General features: G+C 45.0%; 1 protein-coding gene across 1 annotated transcript in view; it reads right to left on the bottom strand.

The window, feature by feature from the left end:
• The window catches only part of LOC138364608 (uncharacterized), a 37,078-nt gene that overhangs the window by 8,836 nt on the left and 16,728 nt on the right, over nt 1–11,514 (bottom strand). The window lies entirely within an intron of this gene.

Raw genomic sequence — 11,514 nt, 5'->3', positions numbered from 1 at the left:
GCATATACTGAAAGTGACAAGGAAATCTGCGAGGCACTGAATGCCAGTTTCCATGGAGTGTTCACTACCGAGCCTGAGCAGTCCCATTGTTGTAAGGGGTTACCCTAGATGAAAGACTATCAGATATAGAGGTGACAGCAGAGGAGGTAATGAAACAGTTGACAACTCTAGATGCAACTAGAGCAGTTGGACCAGACAAAGTATCACCGTGGATACTAAAAGCAGCAGCACAGGTCCTCAGCGTGCCTCTGGCAATGATCTTTAATGAGTCGCTTATGTCAGGAGAATTGCCCAGTTGCTGGAAGAAGGCAAATGTCGTGCCGATCTTCAAGAAAGGTGATAGGGAGGAGGCACTTAACTATAGACCTGTATCACTGACAAGCATCCCCTGTAAAATACTGGAAAGAATAATTAGGCTACGACTGGTTGCACACCTGGAGAACATTAGGTTTGTGAACAAACATCAACATGGGTTCTGGACAGGGAAATCGTGCCTAACAAACCTTCTGGAATTCTATGATAAAATAACGAGGATAAGACAGGACAGAGATGGTTGGGCAGACTGCATATTTCTGGACTGCCAAAAAGCCTTTGATACAGTACCGCACATGAGACTGCTGTTCAAGCTCGAGAGGCAGGCGGGGGTGGGGGGAAAGGTCCTAGCATGGATAAGGAACTACCTAACAGGAAGGAGCCAAAGAGTTACGGTAAGGGGGCGAGAAGTCGGACTGGCGAACAGTAACAAGTGGAGTACCACAAGGATCGGTGCTGGGACCAATTCTATTTCTTGTATATGTTAACGACATGTTTACAGTCGTAGAGTCCTACATGTCGATGTTTGCGGATGACGCAAAGTTGATGAGAAGAGTTGTGACAGATGAGGATTGCAGGATCCTCCAAGAGGACCTGAACAGGTTGCAGAGATGGTCAGAGAAATGGCTACTGGAATTCAACACGAGCAAATGTAAAGTTATGGAAATGGGACTAGGAGATAGGAGACCAAAGGGACAGTACAAAATGAAGGGGAACAGCCTACCTGTGACGACGCGTGAAAGAGACCTGGGAGTGGACGTAACACCTAATGTATCTCCTGAGGCATATATAAATAGGATAACGACAGCAGCGTACTCTACACTGGCAAAAGTTAGAACATCATTCAGAAACCTAAGTAAGGAGGCATTTAGGGCGCTTTACACTGCCTACGTGAGGCCAGTCTTAGAGTATGCCGCCTCATCATGGAGTCCCCATCTGAAGAAGCATATAATGAAACTGGAAAAGGTTCAGAGGTTTGCAACGAGACTCGTCCCAGAGCTACGAGGGATGGGGTATGAGGAGCGCCTGAGGGAACTGTGCCTTACGACACTAGAAAGAAGAAGGGAGAGGGGGGACATGATAGGAACGTATAAGATACTCAGAGGGATTGACAGAGTGGACATAGACGAAATGTTCACACGGAATAGTAACAGAACGAGGGGACATGGATGGAAGCTTGAAACTCAAATGAGTCACAGAGATGTTAGGAAGTTTTCTTTTAGCGTGAGAGTAGTGGGAAAATGGAATGCACTTCAGGAACAGGTTGTGGAAGCAAATACTATTCATAATTTTAAAACCAGGTATGATAGGGAAATGGGACAGGAGTCATTGCTGTAAACAACCGATGCTCGAAAGGCGGGATCCAAGAGTCAATGCTCGATCCTGCAGACACAACTAGGTGAGTACAACTAGGTGAGTACACACACAAACACACAAACACACAAACACACACACACACACACACACACACACACACACACACACACACACACACACACACACACACACACACACACACACACACACACACACACACATTGTGTGTGTGTGAACCATTTGTTCGACCATTCCTTCAGCTTGTCTAGGTCTTCTTGAAGCCTCAAGCAGTCCTCCTGTCTTAATCCTTCTCATAATTTTGGCTTCGTCAGCAAACATCGAGAGAAATGAATCTATACCCTCTGGGAGATCATTTACATATATCAGAAACAAGATAGGACCGAGTACAGAGCCCTGTGGGACTCCACTGGTGACTTCACGCCAATCCGAGGTCTCACCCCTCACCGTAACTCTCTGCTTTCTATTGCTTAGGTACTCCCTTATCCAATGGAGCACCTAAGCAATAGGAAGCAGAGAGTTACGGTGAGGGGTGAGACCTCGGATTGGCGTGAAGTCACCAGTGGAGTCCCACAGGGCTCTGTGGGACTTGGATTGCCAGAAAGCCTTTGATTCCGTACCACACAAGAGGCTAGTGAAAAAGCTGGAGATGCAGACAGGAGTGAAAGGGAAGGTACTCCGTTGGATAAGGGAGTACCTAAGCAACAGAAGACAGCGAGTCACTGTGAGGGGGAGGTCTCAGATTGGCGAGACGTCACCAGTGGAGTCCTGCAGGTGTCAGTCCTTGAACCTATACTGTTTCTGGTATATGTAAATGATCTCCTAGAGGGTATAGATTCGTTCCTCTCATTGTTTGCTGACGATTCAAAAATTATGAGGAGGATTAAAACAGAGGAAGATAGTAGGAGGCTACAAGATGACCTAGACAGACTGAATGAATGGTCCAACAAATGGCTACTAAAGTTCAACCCGAGTAAATGCAAGGAAATGAAACTAGGCGATGGAAACAGGGAGCCAGACACAGGATGCAGAATAGGAGATGAAGTACTTCATGAAACGGATAGAGAGAAACATCTAGGAGTTGACATTACACCAAACCCGTCTCCTGAAGTCCACATAAAAAGAATTACGTCTACGGCATACGTGAGGCTGGTTAACATCAGAACTGCCTTCAGGAACCTGTGTAAGGAATCATTCAGAACCTTGTATATCACATATGTAAGACCAATCCTGGAGTATGCGGCCTCAGCATGGAGCCCGTACCTTGTTAAGCACAAGACGAAGCTGGAAAAAGTTCAGAGGTTCATGCCACTAGGCTATTCCCAGAACTAAGAGGCATGAGTTACGAGGAAAGGCTGCGTGAAATTAACCTCATGACATTGGAAGACAGAAGAGTAAGGGGAGACAAGATCACTACCTACAAAATTCTCAGAGGAATTGACATGGTATATAAGGATAAACTGTTTAACACTTTTGGTACGCGAACAAGGGGACACAGGTGGAGACTCAGTACCCAAATGAGCCACAGGGACGTCAGAAAGAACTTTTTCAGTGCCAGAGTAGTTAACAGGTGGAATGCATTAGGCAGTGATGTGGTGGAGGCTGACTCCATACACAGTTTCAATTGTAGATATGATAGAGCCCAGAAGGCTCAGGATTCTGTACATTAGTTGATTGACGGTTGAGAGGCGGGACCAAAGAGCCAGAGCTCAACCCCCGCAAGCCCAACTAGGTGAGTACACACACACACGCACGCACACGCACACACACACACACACACACACACACACACACACACACACACACACACACACACACGCACGCACGCGCACACATGGGGCCTCGTAGCATGGTGGATAGCGCGCAGGACTCGTAATTCTGTGGCGCGGATTCGATTCCCGCACGAGGCAGAAACAAATGGGCAAAGTTTCTTTCACCCTAAGTGCCCCTGTTACCTAGCAGTAAATAGGTACCTGGGAGTTAGTCAGCTGTAACGGGCTGCTTCCTGGGGCGTGTGTGTGGTGTGGGGAAAAAAAAAAATAGTAAACAGTTGATTGACAGTTGAGAGGCGGGCCGAAAGAGCAAAGCTCAACCCCCGCAAAACACAACTAGTAAACACACACACACACACACACACACACACACACACACACACACACACACACACACACACACACACACACACACAGTAACTCACAAGATATTACGATACAAACTTGAGAGACGGGGGGGTATAGTAATCGGAAAAGCCTTAACATGGGTAAGGAATTACCTAAGAGACAGGAGCCAGAGATTAGCAGTAAGGGGGACGAGAAGTCAAACTGACGCACAGCAACCAGCGGAGTATCTCAAGGAACGGTGCTGGGACCAAAATTATTTCTCATATATGTAAATAACCTAACAACAGGAATTCCGTATTAAATATCGATGTTTACAAATGTAAATTTAATGAGACGAGTTCTGACAGATGAGGATAATAGAGGACTTGTTCAAGTCCTCCAAGAGGACTTGAACAAGCTGCATAGATCAGGCATGTCCAACTGAGGGTCCACCTAGGGGCCATATGGGCCACATTTGTGTTGTCATGAGGGCCACACACCACAACTAATTGAAGTCATTTAATAAAAATTATTGCAGAATATTGTTATTACTTAAACTTAGAAACATATAATGTGCAAACAAATGGTTTAGCTGCTAGCTACATTCATTAATGCAAAGTAATGAAGTAGTTTAACAAAAGAAAAATTAAGAGGCAACATAGACTTCTATGTAACAGCAACAAATACATTGTACATAAATTACAACAGTTCAAAATAAACATTTATTTAGGACTATTCAATTATTTTTAGGGTTTTGTCCTGAGGTTTGACACTTCTTTTTAATGACAATTTTTGCTATGTTTGGCTGAAATGTCTGTGCAGTTCCCACTTTGTTCAGAAATGAGAAGTGTTGATCAGTGAGCCTTGTTCTTTCAGAAGTTTTTGTTGATTTCATGAAGGAAAATAACTGTTCACACACAGGTAGAACCGAACATTGTCATACTCCTTGAGGGAAACTTTCTGAAGTTTATGAACTTTTCAGGAAGGTATGAAAAGAAACCAGGTACCCCCACTTCAAGATACTTTGCTCTGAATGTAGAATCCGGCTGCATTTCTAATAGTTGTATATGCAAGCTTTCTTCTGCCTTGACAACATCAGAGATGAAGGTGCTGAGAATAATGCAAAGTGGTGCTTAAAAGATGACAAATCACGAAATCTTTCCTGAAATTCCTTTGACAACAGCTCCAGGTGACTGTCATACTTATCAAAGCTAAATACAGACTCAGTATTGGCAGTCTTTTCCAGCTCTTTGCACTAAGGAAAATGAAAAAAAATTTACTTTGACAACTGAAACTTCCATAAACTTAGTTTTTGTAATGAAGCACTTGATATCATCATAAAGCTGAGTGATGAGTTTGGTTTTACCTTGTAATTTCAAATTAAGATCAGTTAATTGTGCAGTAACGTCCACAACAAAGCCAGATCCTGGAGCCAACTTTCGTCTGTTATTTCCTCTGTGTTTTGACCTTTCATCTCAAAAAACATAATTAATTCTTGTCTCAAGAAACACAATCACTTCAGCACTTTGTGACATGACAACCAGCGGACTTCTGTGTAGAATTAAGATACTTTGCTCTTAATTAATTAACTTAATTAAGATATCTTAATTAATAGTTAATTAAGATATATCAGTAAACTTATTATCTATATCTTCCAACAACTGACTGATTTGGCGGTGGTTGAGAGCACGGCCTCTTATAGAGTTCACTGTCTTTGTGACCAAACTAAACACTTGATCCAATTTTAAAATCTTTGAACAACAATTTTGATGAATAATGCAGTGAAAATGTGCAAATGATGAATCTGGATGTGAGTTTTCTATTTTTGTTCGTAACTTGGCAGCAACACCATTATGTCTGCCAACCATGTTCGCAGCACCGTCGGTAGATAAGTATACAATTTACTCAAATCCACACCATAGTCATGCAAAACCTGCTCGATTTTCTCAAAGACGTCCTGACTTGTTGTAATTAGTGTCATGCATTAGGATCAGATCAAGCAGTTCTTCATAAATATTAAATTCACTGTCACAGGCCCTGATGAAGACCGCACAGCTACATTTGTGTTGTTTGTGTTTTTTAAATCTATTTGAAGATGATAGTTTTAATGATAAAAACTGCAATTTTGGCCATTAAGTGACCAACTTACAATATCCTTTGTGGGGGCCGCAGGTGTGCTTGCAAAGGGCCGCATGTTTGACATGCCTGGATCATATATGATCCGGTAAATGGCTACTGGAGTTCAATACGAGCAAGTGTAAAGTGATGTAATTGATAACTGGTGACGGGAGGCCAGAAAGAGAGCATACAATGAAAGGAAACTTCCCTGTATTGACTAGAGACCAATACCTGAGGCTGCATATGACACCAAACCTAACTCTGGAGGCACATATAAACAGGGTAACGTCAGCAGTGTTACACAACACGTGTAACAAATTGAAATTGAAATTGAAAATTTGTTACACGTGTTGTGTAACACTGCTACAAAGGTTCAAAGGTTTGCCACCAGACTAGTACCCGAGCTGAGAGGTATGAGCTACGAGGAGAGACTACGGGAATTAAACCTCACTTCGTTGGAAGACAGAAGAGTTAGGGGGGACATGATCACCACATTCAAGATGCTCAAGGGAATCGACAGGGTTGATAAAGACAGTCTATTTAACACAAGAGGCACACGCATTAGGGGACACAGGTGGAAACTAAGTGCCCAAATGAGCCACAGAGATATTAGAAAGAACTTTTTTAGTGTCAGAGTGGTTGACAAATGGAATGCATTAGGAAGTGATGTGGTGGAGGCTGACTCCATAGACAGTTTCAAGTGTAGATATGATAGAGCCCAATAGGCTCAGAAACCATTACACCTGTTGATTGACGGTTGAGAGGCGGGACCAAAGAGCCAGAGCCCAACCCCCGCAAGCACAACTAGTTGAGTACATCTAGGTGAGTACAACGCTACACTAGTAAAAATTAGAGCATCAATCAGGAACCAAAATGAGAAGACATTTAGATTACTTCACTGAATACGTGAGATCAGTCTTAGAGTATGCCGCCCCACCGTGGAGCCCCCACCTAAACAAACCACACAAGGAAACTAGAATAGGTTAATAAGTTTGAAAGGAGAGTCGTCCCAGGATTGCGAGGGATGTGATGTGTGTGTGTGTGTGTGTGTGTGTGTGTGTGTGTGTGTGTGTGTGTGTGTGTGTGTGTGTGTCGCCGCTGTACCCACAAACTCCTCGGGTACAGCTCACCATGTGCTTGCACCCTCAACACCACTTATAGTATCACTTTAGTGTTAATAACTAAATCATCAAAGTGTAAAGGTCGTGTCCTGTGTATGTGTTTATGACAACTCGAGACGAAGGTTTGTGAGGGCAGGCTTGAGTGTGACACACTTCTACTTGAAGTCTTGAGGCTACAGCGTCCAGAGTCACCCGTCCATTACACACAGGTGTTGTTAACAAGAGAGCAGTGGGTGTAGGCTGGTCAGTGTATACGACAATCTCTAGTTATCTACCAAAGGCTCACACGACTCTCGTTATGACGTATGCCAACAGAAAACTATCGGTAAGGTCCATAATCCAGTACTACTAGCAAATGTCTGAATATATACCAGTGTTTGTGATTACAATCCCAGGCTAATACTCACTTAATGGCCTAACAATATCTTGTGATCTTGCGTTCTGGTACACGTGTGTCGTGCTGTCCTCCGGGCTGAACGAATTTCCAGCGTAAATAAATCAATATCTATACTATATGAGATAATGTTTGTTTATCTGTCTGTATAAATTTGGAGGCCAGATGCTTGGGGCTAGCTTCACTCAAATTTGTAGAGGAGAATGGTCTGGGGTACGGGACGGACATAGGCTTGTCGGGAGCCTACCCCGACCGGCCTATGTCCGTCCTGTACCCCAGGTAAATGATTTAAAAAATATTAGAAATTATAAACACACAAGACAAGTTTCATGGGATCAAACGTGAATTATGTATTGTGATTATCGTAGAGTTTTTGTGACCGTAATAAATCCAATCTTCTACTGGACGGACTGCAGCAGCATGTAGGTTTTATAGAAATAATATTTGCACAGAGACTGTCAGTGTCAGGTTAAACAACTGGCTGACCTCCACACAAGCAGAACTAGCAGCATTACAACTAGCTACCAGTACATTAAGAAACTCTTATTTATCTTTTAATGTATGTGAGTCAAAGTCTGCTCTTCATGCAATCGAAAACTTCTGCTGGAAGATCGACAGCAAGAACCAATTATAAATGACCTAATCGCTGCACAGAGTAAAGGGTCTCGAATCCCCTTTGTATGGATACCATCACACATAAATTTAACCCATCATAATGAGACAGACATTGCAGCCAAATTAATTAGCGTGTAACAGAGATGAAGATGAATTAGGTCTAGGTATCCCCATCTCTGCTGTCAAAACTGTATTAGTCCAAACACTCATGTCTAATAGGAAAGAAATTACTGACTCCCAACGACCTGAAAGCACCAGTATATAAGGCTATGATTTTTTCAGATCTGAAACCTATATTTATGGGCAGCACAAAACGTCGACCAGACTGTGCGACACAGTGGTTGCCAGGATCAGGTTGGGTTACCGTTACCTGTGGCAGGTGGCTACAGGTGACGGGTCTCCCAATCCTGAGTACTCCAGGCGCAAACTCTGTGAGCAGGAACTGCTGCATGATCTCCCACACTACATCACCGAATACCCAGTTATTAGACCTTTCAGACCCGTTGGCATGAGGTACCTGGAGCTTTGCAATTACTTTATTCACTTTCGTATTCGTGAAGACATCCTCATATTGCATCCAAAATTTGTCAGTGCAGGCTGCTGAACATATGGCCCTGTATGACTAACCATCCTGCGGGTCTTACAGTATCACTGCTACCTTATTCACTCTAGTGTTGATGATGATATCCTCATAATGCAACCAGAGTCTGCCAGTGCAGACTACTGATCACATGCCTCTGTATGACTAACCATCCTGTGTGATGGGGATTTTTAGCATCACGTAGCTAACTTTTTGACACACTACTCCTCTTCATATAGTCTGAGGTAGCTGCACAGATGCAGATGTACTTAATGTGTTAATAAAAAAAAATTCTAAGAGGCCCATATAGCTGATTCATTGATTTTTAATAATCATTTTTCTGAGAGAAGCGGGAAACCGAGGGGGGGGGGGGGGGGACGGGTATATCTTGAGGTTATATCTTGAGAGGATTTCGGGGCTTTAGTGTCCCTGCGGCCCGGTCCTCGACCAGGCCTCCACCCCCAGGAAGCAGCTCGTGACAGCTGACTAACACCCAGGTACCTATTTTACTGCTAGGTAACAGGGGCATAGGGTGAAAGAAACTCTGCCCATTGTTTCTCGCCGGCGCCCGGGATCGACCCCGGGACCACAGGATCACAAGTCCAGCGTGCTGTTCGCTCGGCTCCGACCGGGGTAAGTAGAGGGGGAATTTTAAATGGGAGGATCAAGTGGATGGAGTCGAGGGCTTAAGTTAAAGATGAGGGGAAGAGGGAGAAAAGAAAGGGGAAAAGGCCCGGGTGCAGCCGGATGCCCCTTCTAAATAAATAAATGGTAACTTCTCCAACTTTTCGAGATTGGCGTGGGAAGGATAAGGAAATGGGAGAAGGGGAGGGTAGAGAGGAGGAGGAAGACGTGAAGGAAGGGAGGGAGAGAAGAGAGGGGATCGAGGTAGGAAGATATGGGGAAGGAGGAGTGAAGATGGAAGAAGAGAGGGGATCTGATAGTTGAATGATGGTTGGTCGAGTCCCTAGAGTTCTACAGTGTAAACAACAAACTCGTTGAATTAGATCTAGGTATCCCCATCTCTGCTGTCAAAACTGTATTGGTCCAAACATTCAGATCTGATAGGAGAGAACTTACTGACTCCCAACGACCTGAAAGTACTAGTATACAAAGCTATGATTTGTTCAGATCTGAAACCTATATCTATGGGCAGCACAAAGCGTCCACCAGACTGTGCGACACAGTGGTTGCAAGGATCAGGTTGGGTTACCGTTACCTGTGGCAGGTGGCTGCATGTGACGGGTCTCCCAATCCTGAGCGCTCCAGTTGCAAACTCTGTGAGCAGGAACTACGGCATGATCTCCCACACTACATCACTGAATGCCCAGTTATTAGACCTTTCAGACCAGTTGGCATGAGGTACCTGGAGCTTTGCAATTACTTTATTCACTCTCGTATTCTTGAAGATATCCTCACAGTGTACCCAAAATTTGCCAGTGCCGGCTACTAAACATATAGCCCTGTATGACTAACCATCCTGCGAGATGGGGACTTGTATTACCACTGCTACCTTATTCAATCTTGTGTTGTTGATATCCTCAAAATGCATCCGGAGTCTGCCAGTGCAGACCGCTTATCACATGTCTCTGTATGACTAACCATCCTGTGTGATGGGGATTTTTTAGCATCACCTAGTTAGCTTTTTTTGACACACTGTACTCCCCTTCATATTGTCTAGGGTAGCTGCACTAATGCAGATGTACTTCATATATTAATAAAAAAAAAGCGACCTCGTTATTATTACATTGTCTAAGAGAGACTCCTAGTTCAACTTTGACGACGAGCGGACGTCTGGACGCCTCCTTCGCCTGGGAGGGAGGGAATTATCAGGGGAAAGCGCCAAGCCATTACGCCTATATAACACTTGGAAGGTGTCAGGATAAGAATTTGGGATGGGACGGGAAGAAGGAATGGAACCCAACCACTTGGACGGTCGAGGATTGAACGCCGACCTGCATGAAGCGAGACCGTCGCTCTACCGTCCACTCCAAGTGTTTGGACTCCTCCGCCTGGGAGCCGCCGGATCACGTTCTGTTTTCGCGTTTTGGCTTTGCTACTGCCGTTTGGCATCCCTATTCCACGGTCCGGATATGGCTGGCACGCATATCGCCTTGGGTCACTGAATTGTTGATAGATTTTTTTGACGTGTTCTGGCTGGTTCTCCCGGCGGGGTGACGGTGTTCGGCGCCGGCTTGGCCGAGAGGCGCCGGGGGTTGGTGGGTCTTGGTGGGCTCTTGATGTGCCCTCAGTCGTGGTGGGCGGCTGACTTCTGCTCTGCCGGAGGGCACTGGATGACTTTTGTGTTTTAGCTGGAGGCCGAGTTTTTGGTTTTGCTACCCAATGTTCTGTGTGTTGGGCGGGGCCGGTGCTTGTCACCCTAAGGAACTCCTGGGGCTCCCCAATCATCTGCCTGTCTGCGTTTCTTTGCCTCGTGGCATATTAGTTTCCAGTGATTGGCGTGACTTATTTCGTGATTTGGCTTGGCGTTTCACCTTTCCGGGCTTCGTGATTAACCCTTAACGGGTTCGCCGGGGCGCATCCGATCCCACGATCGTCGTCGCCCCTAAATCAACAACAACACCATTGTCTAAGCCAGCGAGAGATATAGAGGGAAGACGGGGAGGGGAGAGAAGGGAAGGGAACAATCAGGGAGAAAGCACCAAGTCATTGCAGAGAGAGAGGAAGAGGTGTGAGAGGAGCACAGGAGGGAAGTTGAGGGAGGGTTGGGGGTAGAGAGGGTGGAAAAGGAAGGGAGATTGTGATAGGAGAGGTATAGGGAGGATCCTGAGGGGAGGGAAACGGAAAACTATCAGGAGGAAAGCGCCAATCCATTGCAACTTTATAGCACTGGGAAGGGGTCAGGATAAGGATTTGGGATGGGACGGAAGGAAAGGAATAGTGTCCAACCACTTGGATGGTCGAGGATTGAACGCCGAC

Source organism: Procambarus clarkii, chromosome 2 (genome assembly GCF_040958095.1).
Source record: "Procambarus clarkii isolate CNS0578487 chromosome 2, FALCON_Pclarkii_2.0, whole genome shotgun sequence".
Classification (NCBI taxonomy): domain Eukaryota; kingdom Metazoa; phylum Arthropoda; class Malacostraca; order Decapoda; family Cambaridae; genus Procambarus; species Procambarus clarkii.
The sequence above is the reverse complement of the archived record's forward strand: the minus strand, read 5'-3'. Positions and strand labels throughout refer to the sequence as shown.